General features: G+C 44.5%; 1 non-coding gene across 1 annotated transcript; it reads left to right on the top strand.

Annotated features, from left to right (window-relative positions):
* Positions 1-3898: 3898 nt before the first annotated feature.
* On the top strand, positions 3899-3974 carry trnaa-ugc (transfer RNA alanine (anticodon UGC)). Its single transcript has one exon. It is a non-coding gene; the product is annotated as a tRNA-Ala (tRNA).
* The last annotated feature ends 10050 nt before the right edge of the window (positions 3975-14024 follow it).

The raw sequence follows: 14024 nt of genomic DNA, 5'->3' as shown, positions 1-14024 counted from the left end.
CACAGGGTTCAATTCTTGGACAGACTCTCTTCTCCTTATACATCAATGAGGTCGCTCTTGCTGCTGGTGAGTCTCTGATCCACCTCTACGCAGACGACACCATTCTGTATACCTCTGGCCCTTCTTTGGACACTGTGTTAACAACCCTCCAGGCAAGCTTCAATGCCATACAACTCTCCTTCCGTGGCCTCCAATTGCTCTTAAATACAAGTAAAACTAAATGCATGCTCTTCAACCGATCGCTACCCCCACCTGCCCGCCTGTCCAACATCACTACTCTGGACGGCTCTGACTTAGAATACGTGGACAACTACAAATACTTAGGTGTCTGGTTAGACTGTAAACTCTCCTTCCAGACCCTTATCAAATATCTCCAATCCAAAGTTAAATCTAGAATTGGCTTTCTATTTCGCAACAAAGCATCCTTCACTCATGCTGCCAAACATACCCTTGTAAAACTGACCATCCTACCAATCCTCGACTTTGGCGATGTCATTTACAAAATAGCCTCCAATACCCTACTCAACAAATTGGATGCAGTCTATCACAGTGCTATCCGTTTTGTCACCAAAGCCCCATATACTACCCACCATTGCGACCTGTACGCTCTTGTTGGCTGGCCCTCACTTCATACTCGTCGCCAAACCCACTGGCTCCATGTCATCTACAAGACCCTACTAGGTAAAGTCCCCCCTTATCTCAGCTCGCTGGTCACCATAGCATCTCCCACCTGTAGCACACGCTCCAGCAGGTATATCTCTCTAGTCACCCCCAAAACCAATTCTTTCTTTGGCCGCCTCTCCTTCCAGTTCTCTGTTGCCAATGACTGGAACGAACTACAAAAAGCACTGAAACTGGAAACACTTATCTCCCTCACTAGCTTTAAGCACCAACTGTCAGAGCAGCTCACAGATTACTGCATCTGTACATAGCCCACCTATATTTTAGCCCAAACAACTACCTCTTTCCCTACTGTATTTAATTTATTTATTTATTTTGCTCCTTTGCACCCCATTATTTTTATTTCTACTTTGCACATTCTTCCATTGCAAATCTACCATTCCAGTGTTTTACTTGCTATATTGTATTGACTTTGCCACCATGGCCTTTTTTTGCCTTTACCTCCCTTATCTCACCTCATTTGCTCACATCGTATATAGACTTGTTTATACTGTATTATTGACTGTATGTTTGTTTTACTCCATGTGTAACTCTGTGTCGTTGTATGTGTCGAACTGCTTTGCTTTATCCTGGCCAGGTCGCAATTGTAAATGAGAACTTGTTCTCAACTTGCCTACCTGGTTAAATAAAGGTGAAATAAAAATAAATAAGTAAGTAGTTTACACCACTGGTTTTTATTAGCATAGAGTGCTTCCTTTGCAACATTCGCAAACACAGTTGTGAAAACAAAAGCACGGGAGAATTTCTTAATTCTGCTCTTTCTAAACCTCTCCTTTCTCCTATTTTTCTTGTCTGGTTATGTTTTCTTTTCTGGCCGAATGTTTATTCCTCTTCATCCTGCTTCCTCGGTTACGTATCCTTAGACTCTTGACTCTCTTTCCTATTCAGGCAGCCACAGAGACAGTCTCTATCCTGCATTCACAGGCGATGTCATTGACCCATTGACCCTGAATCTTATATAACCATGGTGATACCTAAAGTAGAGTGGGAGAGAGGAGGGAGGAGTTTAACAACACACAGGCGCATAGGCCAAAACTCTCCAGATTATTACAGCATAGAAAAAACGGATAGAGAGAAAAAGAGTGAGGGAGATTACAGCACAGAGAAAAAATAGAGGGAGAAAGATTACAGCATATAGACAGGGTAAGAGGGATAGATGGAGAGAAAGAGAAAGGAGAGAAATTACAGCACAGAGGAAAATGAGAGCGAGAGAGATTACAATAGAGGGAGAGAAAGTGAAAAGATAGGGAGAAAGATTACAGCATATACACTGTAGAGATAAAGAAAGAGAGAGGAGATTGCAGCATGAGAGAGTGATTTCAATGCAAAGGCGAAAATAGTGGAAATCAAACAGTGCAAAAGGTTAGTTGCAGGCTTCGACAGAGGACAGAGGATGAAATGAGTTTGGAGGGGGACTAGAGTGCTCCCCGCCACCCCACAGTGGATGAAGCACAGGATTATTTTAAGATCCTGCTCTCAATTCACACCAATAGGTCAGTGGGCCAAACTCCAGCAACTCGGAGCACCTCATGTCACTCCTCCACAACCAAAGGGTTTGTGGGTCGTCTACAAGAGAATATGCTTTGGCAGTTTGTTATTAATCTCTTTCAAACGGGGGGGGGGTGGGGTGGGGGGTGGGGGGGGGGGGGGCTGTTCGTTTGACTAGGAGCAGGTTTATCTCAGAAGTGACATGTTTTTGCCACAGCCTGTCTCTTCCATGGCCAGAAGAGAAAAGGTTGGATGTCACAGACGTTGAGTAACAATCAGCCATAAACATCCTGAAGCTTTCAGACTGATTGAAACCCGATATCCATCCATCTTGCTAAAAGCTGTCGGTGTCTGAGATATCAGCAACGAGTTATCCTGAGATCAATATGGGTTTTATCCTTGTCAAAACAATCCATATTGTTTTCATCTTGATGAGCTCGTCTGGCACAGGCGTATTGGGATGGAAAGCAGCTGCTCGCCAACACGGGGGACCAGGTTAATTTGTGTGGCAGGCTGTGTCAGTCTGTTTCTGCTCCATCTTGATCAACATCAAAACTGACAGTTACTATACATGGGACTTACTGTTTGCTATGAAAATAACCTAAAAAAAGATCCAATTAGTAATAGGAAAGATACAGAATGAGATTGGTGGTAAATGACCATTATTTGTTGGTTGAAATAGGTGAAGTAATGGAGAATTAGTCTTTCATCCAGAAGGCGAGGCCAGTACAGGTAAATCAAAGCGTGGACCGAGAGACTGAAAAACAGCTTCTATCTCAAGGCCATCACTGTTAAATAGCCATCACTAGCCGGCCTCCACCCAGTACCCTGCCCTGAATGTAGTCACTGTCACTAGCCAGCTACCACCCGGTTACTCATCCCTGCACTTTAGAGGCTGCTGCCCTATGTACATAGACATGGAGCACTGGTCACTTGATAATGTTTACATACTGTTTTACCCATTTCATATGTACAGTACTACTCAGACTTTTGGACACACCCACACATTCCAGGGTTTTTCTTTAATTTGACTATTTTCTACATTGTAGAATAATAGTGAAGACATCAAAACTATGAAATAACACAACCAAAAAAGTGTTAAACAAATGAAAATATATTTGATATTATAGATTCTTCAACGTAGCCACATTTTGCCTTGACAGCTTTGCACACTCCTGGCATTCTCTCAACCGGCTTCATGTGTAACGTGCATTGTTTGAAGGAGACCAAGGCGCAAAGGTGCGGACTCCCGGCCGCAAACCCGAACCTATAGGGGAGGGTCTGGGTGGGCATCTACCCTTGGCGGTGGCTCCGGTTCGGGGCGTAGACTCCGCTCCACCTCTGGCTCCACCTGGGGACCCTCGCTGGAGGACCCGGACTGCGGACCGTCGCCGGAGGCCCCGGACTGGGGGACCGTCGCCGGAGGCCCCGGACTGGGGGACCGTTGCCGGATGCCCCAACTGGGGGACCGTCGCCAGAGGCCCCGGACTGGGGGACCGTCGCCGGAGGCCCCGGACTGGGGACCGTCGCTATTACTGCACTGTTGGAGCTAGGAACACAAGCATTTCGCTACACCCACAATAGCATCTGCTGAACAGGTGTATGTGAACAATACAATTTGATTTTGATTTGAATTGGCTAACCACTTCCTTAATTTCTTCCTTTCTTTCTTTACATTCCTATTTAATGGCCACGTCATTAATAAACAAATGATGAGCTATCCTGTGTGGGTCCTGTGTGGCTCAGTCGGTAGAGCATGGCGCTTGCAACGCCAAGTGTCGTGGGTTCGATTCCCACTGGGGCCACCCATATGTAAAAGTAGTGGCCCCAGCCGACTTGTAAGTCGCTTTGGACAAAAGCGTCTGCTAAATGGGATATATTTTCTATCAACCTACAGTATTGATATAGCATTTCATAGAGATATTAGACACACAACTTCCATTGTAAGTTGAAGTCCTTCTTGGTGTAGCACATTGGGATGTGTGAAGCTTACTTCTCAGCCTAAAGTGTCCCCACTTGCGCCAGCGAATAGCTAGATGTTCGCGTGACGCCGACTGGTAATATGCTTCAGGAGCGCGGTCACGTGTGCTAGCAAACCAGAGATCCTGGGTGTGAACCTCAATATGAGCCGAATCAGGAGGAAGTAGTACTCACGAAGCAAGCAGTGTGACGTCCTTTACATTGGCTGCTATTCTCCTTACTCCTACCTCTGGGTTTCCTCAATGGATGACATTGCCTAACATCCAACAAGTTCACCAGGCATCCACTCTGTCATTAACCAGATAGGACAAGTCAGTGAGGAGGTCAAGTTCAAGGGGTAGAATGGAATGGACAAGTACCAGGAAATGTGTCAGCCATTGCAGGGGTCACAGGTCATGCAGGGGGCAAGGGAGTTGGTTCTGCAATAGAGTACTGTGGAGAAAGAGTGAGAGAGGGAGGGAGAACCGAGTCGACCGCCTGTTGCTCTGAAGATGATACTGATGGGATATCTCTTTCCAGCAGGCTTCCATGACATCGGCCGTCCTGTGGTCTGGCAGCAATGAATAATCTGGCTTGAAGGTAATCTAGCTGAGACGGCCATGCTTGTTCTCCTTTCCTCAGAACATATTAGATTTCATTCTTTGGGCGTTTAGAGCATATAGGGTGGAACACAAGCATGCTGCTTAGCTGCTTTCTTGGTAGAGAAAGGGAACAGCCATATGCTGTGTGTAAGTAAATATTCCAAAGTGGAAGGCTGAAGTTATGTAAAACCGTCATTGGTTTTTGTCCTTCTCACAAAAATACTGTTTTATATTCCTTACATGCTTGTTGTCCTTTTTGTTTAGAATGTGCTGACTTCATTCTCACTGTCTTTGTAGCCCTATAGTTCCTCTACAATATCATTGAAACAGCGTTGTACAGAGGTACTGGTGAGGCCGTTCCCCCTATGCACCCTAGGCTTACCAGGTCTAATCCTGTTGGAGTCTTGTATGGAATGCCATTAATTCTCCTCTCTGCCAGCTACAGCTGAGAACAATAACTACACTGATTGTTAAAGAGCAAATCACATGCTTGCTATTGACTCACTGCATTAACACACAGGCACCCTGGCTCAACCATACAACAAACATGAATTTTGCACCGAAAACCTGACCAATGGATAAAAAACTGATTTTCAAAATAGAATCATACATTTAAATGGAAATATTCACTGAGTGGACAAAATATTAGGAACATCGTCCTAATAGTAAGTTGTAACCCCTTTTGCCCTCAGAACAGCCTCAATTCGTCTGGGTATGGACTACAAGGTGTTGAAAGTATTCCACAGGGATGGGCCATGTTGACTCCAATACTTCCAAGTTGGCTGGTTGTCCTTTGTGTGGTGGACCATTCTTGATACACACAGGAAATTGTTGAACGTGAAAAATTCAGCAGCGTTGCAGTTCTTGACACACTCAGACCGGTGCACCTGGCACATACTATCATACCCCGTTCAAAGGCACAAAATATTTTGTCTTGCCCGTTCACCTTCTGAATGGCACACATACACAATCCATTTCTCAATTGTCTCCAGGCTTAAAAATCCTTCTTTAACCTGACTTCATCTGCACTGATTGAAGTGGATTGAACAGGTGACATCAATAAAGGATCATAGCTTTCACCTGGATTCACCTGGTCAGAGAGTAGGCCACAGTATGATTTCTCAGCACTTTAGCACAGTTTTTGTTGTTGTTAAATGGCGGCTTGTCCTGATCCATCCATGACCAAAGTGGGCAGCGGGGGCGCTGCCATGGTGATAGGGATTTGTTTATCTCAGATGAATCAGCATGATATGACATGTATGGCTGACCTACTTACCAAGATGACAAATATACTCACTATGGAACATACGCAGACAAACACATATTCTCATTAACATACTGACACACCTTCGCCGAGACACTAAAAACAATAGTACTCTCTCAGTAGTCAATGTTAGTCAGCCTAGTGGCTTACTGTTACATGCTCGTATATACAAATGTACACACGCTCACACACTCTCACAAAACACACACACATAGACATGGATAAAAAACTGATCTAGGGATGGAAATGAGGGATAGGTGTACATAGATGCAGAGATTAAAAGGGAAACTGAGGAGAATCAATGGGCAAAGTGGTTTAAGAGAAAGAAAAAATAGATGTGTATTTTTCACTTTCATATCACTAGGAGCTTCTCTGCCCCCTCCTCAGTTCCTCTACTTTCGTCCCTACATTTTGCTATCCCTCGCCTTCTCTGGTCTGGTGGCCTATTTATTCTATCCCTCGCCTTCTCTGGTCTGGTGGCCTATTTATTCTATCCCTCGCCTTCTCTGGTCTGGTGGCCTATTTATTCTATCCCTCGCCTTCTCTGGTCTGGTGGCCTATTTATTATATCCCTCGCCTTCTCTGGTCTGGTAGCCTAGTTCTTCTATCCCTCACCTTCTCTGGCCTGGTAGCCTAGTTCTTCTATCCCTCGCCTTCTCTGGCCCGGTAGCCTAGTTCTTCTATCCGTCGCCTTCTCTGGCCTGGTAGCCTAGTTCTTCTATCCCTCGCCTTCTCTGGCCTGGTAGCCTAGTTCTTCTATCCCTCGCCTTCTCTGGCCTGGTAGCCTAGTTCTTCTATCCCTCGCCTTCTCTGGCCTGGTGGCCTATTTCTTCTATCCCTCGCCTTCTCTGGCCTGGTAGCCTAGTTCTTCTATCCCTCGCCTTCTCTGGCATGGTGGCCTATTTCTTCTATCCCTCGTCTTCTCTGGCCTGGTAACCTAGTTCTTCTATCCCTCGCCTTCTCTGGCATGGTGGCCTAGTTCTTCTATCCCTCGCCTTCTCTGGCCTGGTAGCCTAGTTCTTCTATCCCTCGCCTTCTCTGGCCTGGTGGCCTATTTCTTCTATCCCTTGCCTTCTCTGGCCTGGTGGCCTATTTCTTCTATCCCTCGCCTTCTCTGGCCTGGTGGCCTATTTCTTCTATCACTCCTACCCGCTCCTCCCTCTCTCCTGATGCCTTGGAGGAGGCACCATGGGGTGAAACAAACTCTTTCCATCTATAGATCTGGTCTCGATTTCCCTTAACCTCTCTTTTCATCCCTTATCATTCTCAATAATTGCCCTTCCATTTTGTTCAGCTGCCTGCGTTCTCCCTCTCTCCCCACAAAGCAGCCATATGCTCTCCACTTACTACTTTATCTGTTTACTGACCTCCATATCGGCCCTTGGTGACAATTACTGTAGCAATCAAATTACTCTATCAGTTTATGTGTTTACCTGGCTATTCAAATCCCCGTAATTACAATGTGGTACCCAAACAACAAAGTTGTCCTGTCAAGTGAGCCAATTTGACTGCAGCAATGTCATATCATTGTAAAATGTCTCGCCTGATTTATAGTTTAGTTTTCTAACTCCATACACACTTCCTATTTTCATTATAATTGTTCTGTTTCTTAGTTGGTATGTCTCCACTTCTATCATACTCTGTGGCTCAAGGATTGTTATAGACTTCACAGTATTTTCAGTAAGCTGTTTCAACCCTTCTTGCCTCTCTGGCTCATACAAAGTGCTTGCATAGCTCTGTTTATGTTCTGGCTTTTTCCTCTAGTTTTATTAGAATCATGTGGTGGTGTTTTGATAACCAATGAAAAATGGGGAAACAAAGACCCCTGGTGGTGAGTCTTGTGATGCACTTTCCGCTAATTAGACATTTAACCAGTCCAGTCCTCCCCAGCAGCCTGTCTGTGCAGACACACTGTGAGACATAAAATGAGATCATATGATATGAGACTCATGATTCAAATGAGACCATTAAAGCTATAGAATATTCATAAAATAGTGACTTAATGTACTCTCCTGGCTTGATTTATCTAGTCTCTAGGCATGATAAAAAATGTGTCTGATTATGTAACATACATTCTGTGGGAGCCAGCTGTATAAATTTAGTTTTGGCTTTGATTTGCACTCTTCTTTTCAAAACAGAAACTCAAGCATCTGTTAGGGGTTTTGGGGGCAAGAGCTCATTTGTTAATGTCAACTCGAATTTTCTAAATAATTTCAGAATCACCAGTCAGCACAATTGTTCAGGCAATAATTACAATGTCATTCCTCTCAATAATGTATACACAGCATGTATGACAGGAGAAAACACAGACTCCCAGTAATATGAAACAGATTGTAGACTTGAACAAACTTTACCAGATGGAAATTAATGTACTGTACTGAGAGGTTGATTTAGTGTGTTAAACTTCACTGTTTGCTTCAGTAAATAGGTCTGCATGTTTAAAGTGGGTGTAATGGGGTTTGCTATGAGAGATACAAGAGACAAGTGCTGGTGCACTTCAGGAGACACCATGTCATGCTTCCCAAACTCAGTGGAAAAGTGTGAAATGGAGTGGAAGTATGGTCTCACACATCACACAGGGAGGGAGGGGACAGGAAGAGGGAGGGAGGGGGAGCTCTGCTCTGACCTACTTACAACACAATAAGAGGAAACTTACCACACTGCTGCACCATCCCACACACACACGTGCGCGCGCACACACACAGAGCCTTGCAAAGGCCTTTCAGGCGGCAGGTGCTCAAAATGGATTTAATTTTTAAATTATACCCCCTTTTTCTCCCCAATTTCGTGGTATCCAATTGTTAGTAGTTACTATCTTGTCTCCTCGCTACAACTCCCAAACGGGCTCGGGAGAGACAAAGGTCGAAAGAATGCATCCTCCGAACACACAACCCAACCAAGCCGCACTGCTTCTAAACACAGCGCGCATCCGAAACACAGTTCACCTGGCGACCTGGTTAGCGCGCACTGTGCCTGACCCGCCACAGGAGTCGCTAGTGCGCGATGAGACAAGGATATCCATACCGGCCAAGCCCTCCCTAACCCGGACAACGCTAGGCCATTTGTGCATCTCCCCATGGACCTGCCGGTCGTGGCCGGCTTGCGACAGAGCCTGGGCGCGAACCCAGTCTCTGGGGACACAGCTAGCACTGTGATGCAGTGCCCTAGACCACTGCGCCCTATTTTTCATTTTTACTTTCATATTTCATATCTCGAAATTCATAACATACCAAATGCCTCTGTGTAACAGTATAACTTTTGACCGTCCCCTCGCCCATACCCGGGCACGAACCAGGGACCCTCTGCACACATCAACAACAGTCACCCACGAAGCATCGTTACCCATCGCTCCACAAAAGCCGCGGCCCCTGCAGAGCAAGGGGAACCACTACTTCAAGGTCTCAGAGCAAGTGACGTCACCGATTGAAACGCTATTTAGCGCGCACCGCTAACTAGCTAGCTATTTCACATCCGTTACACACCCCCCCCTTTTGACCTCCTCCTCCGCAGCAACCAGTGATCCGGGTCAACAGCATCAAGTTAACAGTATAATTTTAGGCCGTCCCCTCGCCCATACCCGGGCGTGAACCAGGGACCCTCTGCACACATCCACGACAGTCACCCACGAAGCATCGTTACCCATCACTCCACAAAAGCCGCAGAGCAAGGGGAACCACTACTTCACCAATTGAAACGCTATTTGGTGCGCACCACTGCTAACTAGCTAGCTATTTCACATCCGTTAGTTACATCTGTAGTATTTTTTTTTGTGTCTATTTATTTCTGCAACAACACACTCATCATCACCAATTGTAAGCAAGCTAGTTACAGTGCCTCCTAAAGACATGACTGACATGGGGAAAAGAGCGAGGGCTATCAGCTGATCATTGATGTTGATGATTGATGTAAATCTGTTAGCTCGATTTCTTTTACTGATTGTGATTTACCTCTCTATATCTTTATTACAGAAGTACAGAGATGACATGAATAATAATAATAAAAAACTTATGTCTTATTTATCTCATGATCACTACATAACAAAAGTTGTTTTGTCGAGATCAAGAGATAATTTTCTTGTTATCACCACATAAGAAAGTTTTGTCGAGATCCCGAGCTAATCATTAATTTGTTCAGATGCAAGCTAATTACATCATGAAGGAGCCCTGTGGCATTGACCGAAATGTGCTCATGGGGAATTTAACCCCTGAATGATGTCTGACAGGCAGCACTGTCTTTCAGGCTGTGTCGCCCCCAAGACCAGGGCCAATCACATTCCAGGAACAAATATGTGCATAATTCTAAAGGACACTTCATGTTTTTAGTCTTTTTAGATTTTTGCTTCTTATCTTTTTTAGCCCTTTTTCTCCCCAGTTTCGTGATATCCAATTGGTAGTTACAGTCTTGTCCCATCGATGCAACTCCCGTACGGACTTGGGAGAGGCGAAGGTCGAGAGCCATGCATCTTCCAAAACACGATCCTATGTTAATCATGTTATGCTGCGGTGTCAGTATTGTTGATATTTAAACTAGGTATCTAGCTACACACACTCGACCAGTGACCACATCTCTCAAGCCATGCATATTTGGATACTAGGCATGTGCAATCGCACAAGCTCCGTACAGGGCAAATAATTTTCCAACTACTTTTCTCTGTTGTTTCAGGATTTATACTTGTCTAGCTGCAAAAGCAATTCTAGATGTGCTGTTGTAAATCATCATTATTGGATAACTGGAAAAGCTAGGTTACCCCTTCTTTCCATACCCCATACATTTGTTTCTGCATTCAATTGTGGTAATAATGCTATTAATAAAAAGTCCCACCTGAGCTGCTTCTCTTTTTTATAGATGTTTTTTTTCTGTCTGTTAAAGAGAACATTTGATGCAAAAACAAGTGTGTAGGGTATGTAATTTCCTGCTCATGAATCCTTTGGTTAACGTCAGAAATGTCCCCAGAGGGATTAATCTAATCCTCAATGGGGAAATGTAATTTAGAACGAGATTAGATCCCCAGTGACACTATGGCCACTTTATTGTCTTTTTCAGCTTTTTTTAGGAGAGTCCCTAGCAACTGCTTAGCAACTGGTTAACAGCCAACAGGAAACTGTAGACTAGAGGGATCTGGGTATCTCTTATTTCCCTTGAACGCAATGCTCCCATTCTGTAATAAGCATACTCAATGCTCCCCTTTTGTGTGATACTTCAGACCCTTTATTGTCTTTTTCATTCACTATCTGCAGCTAACAGACACCTTTATATATACTGTATATGTCTTTCTGACACAGAAAACCAAGAGATATTTTATTTACTTTCACTTTTATGTGATCTATCCTTTCCACTTGCCTTTTATCGAGAAACACACACTGTGCTGTGTAGTTTACACTGTTGTGTAGTCAAGGGACATAGGGACATTTTCCAAAGCACTGGTGCGTTGAGCTTCTAGCGGATGTAAGCATTATTTACATTATTAGTGTAAAATTTCCGCTCACGCAACAGCGTCTAAATAAACAATAGATTAATTAGTGTGGCTCGACACACACCTTGCCAAAAGCTCTGAATAATACATTGGTGTGGTCAAAGAATGGCTCGTATAACCAGGATTTCCTTATTTGTCAAGGCCTCTGGATCACCCTGAGGTCTTAAAATAACACCATGCACTCTCATCCCCTTTTAGTTCCTCTACAATGTATGTCATAAAATAGATCATATCCAATATTATGTGAAATGTAGCACAGTCCTGACAGGCTGGCACTGAGCAATGAGAATACACAAGACAGCAAAGGCTGCACTGTTGTGTCAGTCATGTTGTGTTTTGAGGAATCTTGTGATCAGACCTTGTGATCAGTTTTACTGTCTGTGACTAAATGCACGCAGCGTTGAGTGTACTAATCACTGCAGACTATGTCATTCATCTTCAGTGAAAGAGGAGAGGGGAGTGGGGGTGTGAAAGGGCAAACCTCAACGGCTTCCTCGGCTCAAAGAGGCGAGAAGGTCATGAACCTACAGCACACACACACAAACCACAAACACAGGAAACAGAATGTACTCTATGTTCCCATAGAACAGTTTTAGACAAAAAAAAAAAAAAAAGGCATCAGTGAGTTTCTTATAAAAAGTGCAAGGAAGTGGGGATGAACAGAGGAAAGAAGGTAATAATTGTTTTACATGAGATAAAACAGAGGACCCCGTCACAGCCCTACACTCAAACTTCCCGTGTTACTACAAGTCATCTTCTCTCAGTATTATCTTCAGAGCAACAGGGTATCCATTCGCTTTTCTCCCTCTCTTTGTACCTCTCTCTTTCTCTCACACTCACTCTTCTTTCCGCTCCCTCTCCCATTCTCTCTTTCTTCCCCCCCTCCCTCCCCCTCTTTCTCTTTCTGCCCTTCTCTCTCTCTGACCTCCTCTGCACTGTCTTATACAATACACCTATTACTAGGTCATTCAGCCTGCGCCTTATGCAGTCAATGGTGGTCCGGGTAATTAGAAGTAACATGAGGATCAATGACACAATACTTCACTAATTGGCCAAGTGCTTCTGGGTAGATGTGCTTACCAATGAGATAACAAAGCCCATCATTAACTGATCCCTGGTGTCTAGTTTGTTCAACAGCTGCTCAAGAAGACGGGTTTCAATAGAGGGTACAACTGTTACTGGAAATCAAATCAAATCAAATTGTATTGGTCACATACACATGGTTAGCAGATGCTATTGCGAGTGTAGTGAAATGCTTGTGCTTCTAGTTCCGACAGTGCAGCAATATCTAACAAGTAATATCTAACAATTCCACAACAAATACCTAATACACACAAATATAAGTAAAGGAATTGAATAAGTGATTATATATAAATATAAATATATGGATGAGCAATGTCAGAGCGGCATAGGTTAAGATGCAATAGATAGTAAAGAATACAGTATATACTATACATATGAGATGAGTAATGCAAGATATGTAAACATTATTAAAGTGGCATTATTAGTGACTAGCGTTCCATTTATTAAAGTGGCCAATGATTTTACGTCTGCACGAAGGCAGCAGCCTCTCTGTGCTAGTGATGGCTATTTAACAGTCTGATGGCCTTAAGATAGAAGCTTGAGATAGAAGCTGTCTCTCGGTCCCAGCTTTGATGCACCTGTACTGCCCTCGCCTTCTAGGTGGTAAACAAGCAGTGGCTTGGGTGGTTATTGTCCTTGATGATCTTTTTGGCCTTAATGTTCTTGATGATCGGATGCTGTAGGTGTCCTGGAGGGCATGTAGTTTGCCCCTGGTGATGCGTTGTGTAGACCGTACCACCCTCTGGAGAGCCCTGCAGTTGTGGGCGGTGCAGTTGCCGTACCAGGCGGTGATACAGCACAACAGGATGCTCTCAATTGTGCATCTGTAAAAGTCTGTGAGGGTTTTAGGTGACAAGCCACATTTCTTCAGCCTCCTGAGGTTGAAGAGGCTCTGTTGCGCCTTCTTCACCACACTGTCTGTGTGGGTGGACCATTTCAGTTTGTCAATGATATGTACGCCGAGGAACTTTCCACCTTCTCCACTGCTCTCCACTCCTTCTCCACTCCTGTCAATGTGGATAGGGGGCTGCTCCCTCTGCTGATCCTGAGGTTCATGATAATCTCCTTTGTTTTGTTGACGTTGAGTGAGAGGTTATTTTCCTGACACCACACTCCAAGAGCCCTCACCTCCTCCCTGTAGGCTGTCTCGTCGATGTTGGTTATCAAGACTACTACTGTTGTGTCGTTTGCAAACTTGATGATTGAGTTGGAGGCGTGCATGGCCACGCAGTCATGGGTGAACAGGGAGTACAGGAGGGGGCAGAGCACGCAGCCTTGTGGGGCCCTAGTGTTGAGGATCAGCGAAGTGGAGATGTTGTTTCCTATCTTCACCACCTGGGTGCAGCCAATCAGGAAGTCCAGAACCCAATTACACAGGGCGGGGTCGAGACCCAGGGCCTCAAGCTTGATGATTAGCTTTGAGGTTACTATGGTGTTGAATGCTGAATTATAGTCAATGAACAGTAAGCAAATT

This window comes from Oncorhynchus masou, chromosome 15 (assembly GCF_036934945.1).
Source record: "Oncorhynchus masou masou isolate Uvic2021 chromosome 15, UVic_Omas_1.1, whole genome shotgun sequence".
Classification (NCBI taxonomy): Eukaryota; Metazoa; Chordata; class Actinopteri; order Salmoniformes; family Salmonidae; genus Oncorhynchus; species Oncorhynchus masou.
Note: the sequence above shows the minus strand (reverse complement) of the source record. Positions and strands in the feature narration are given on the sequence as shown.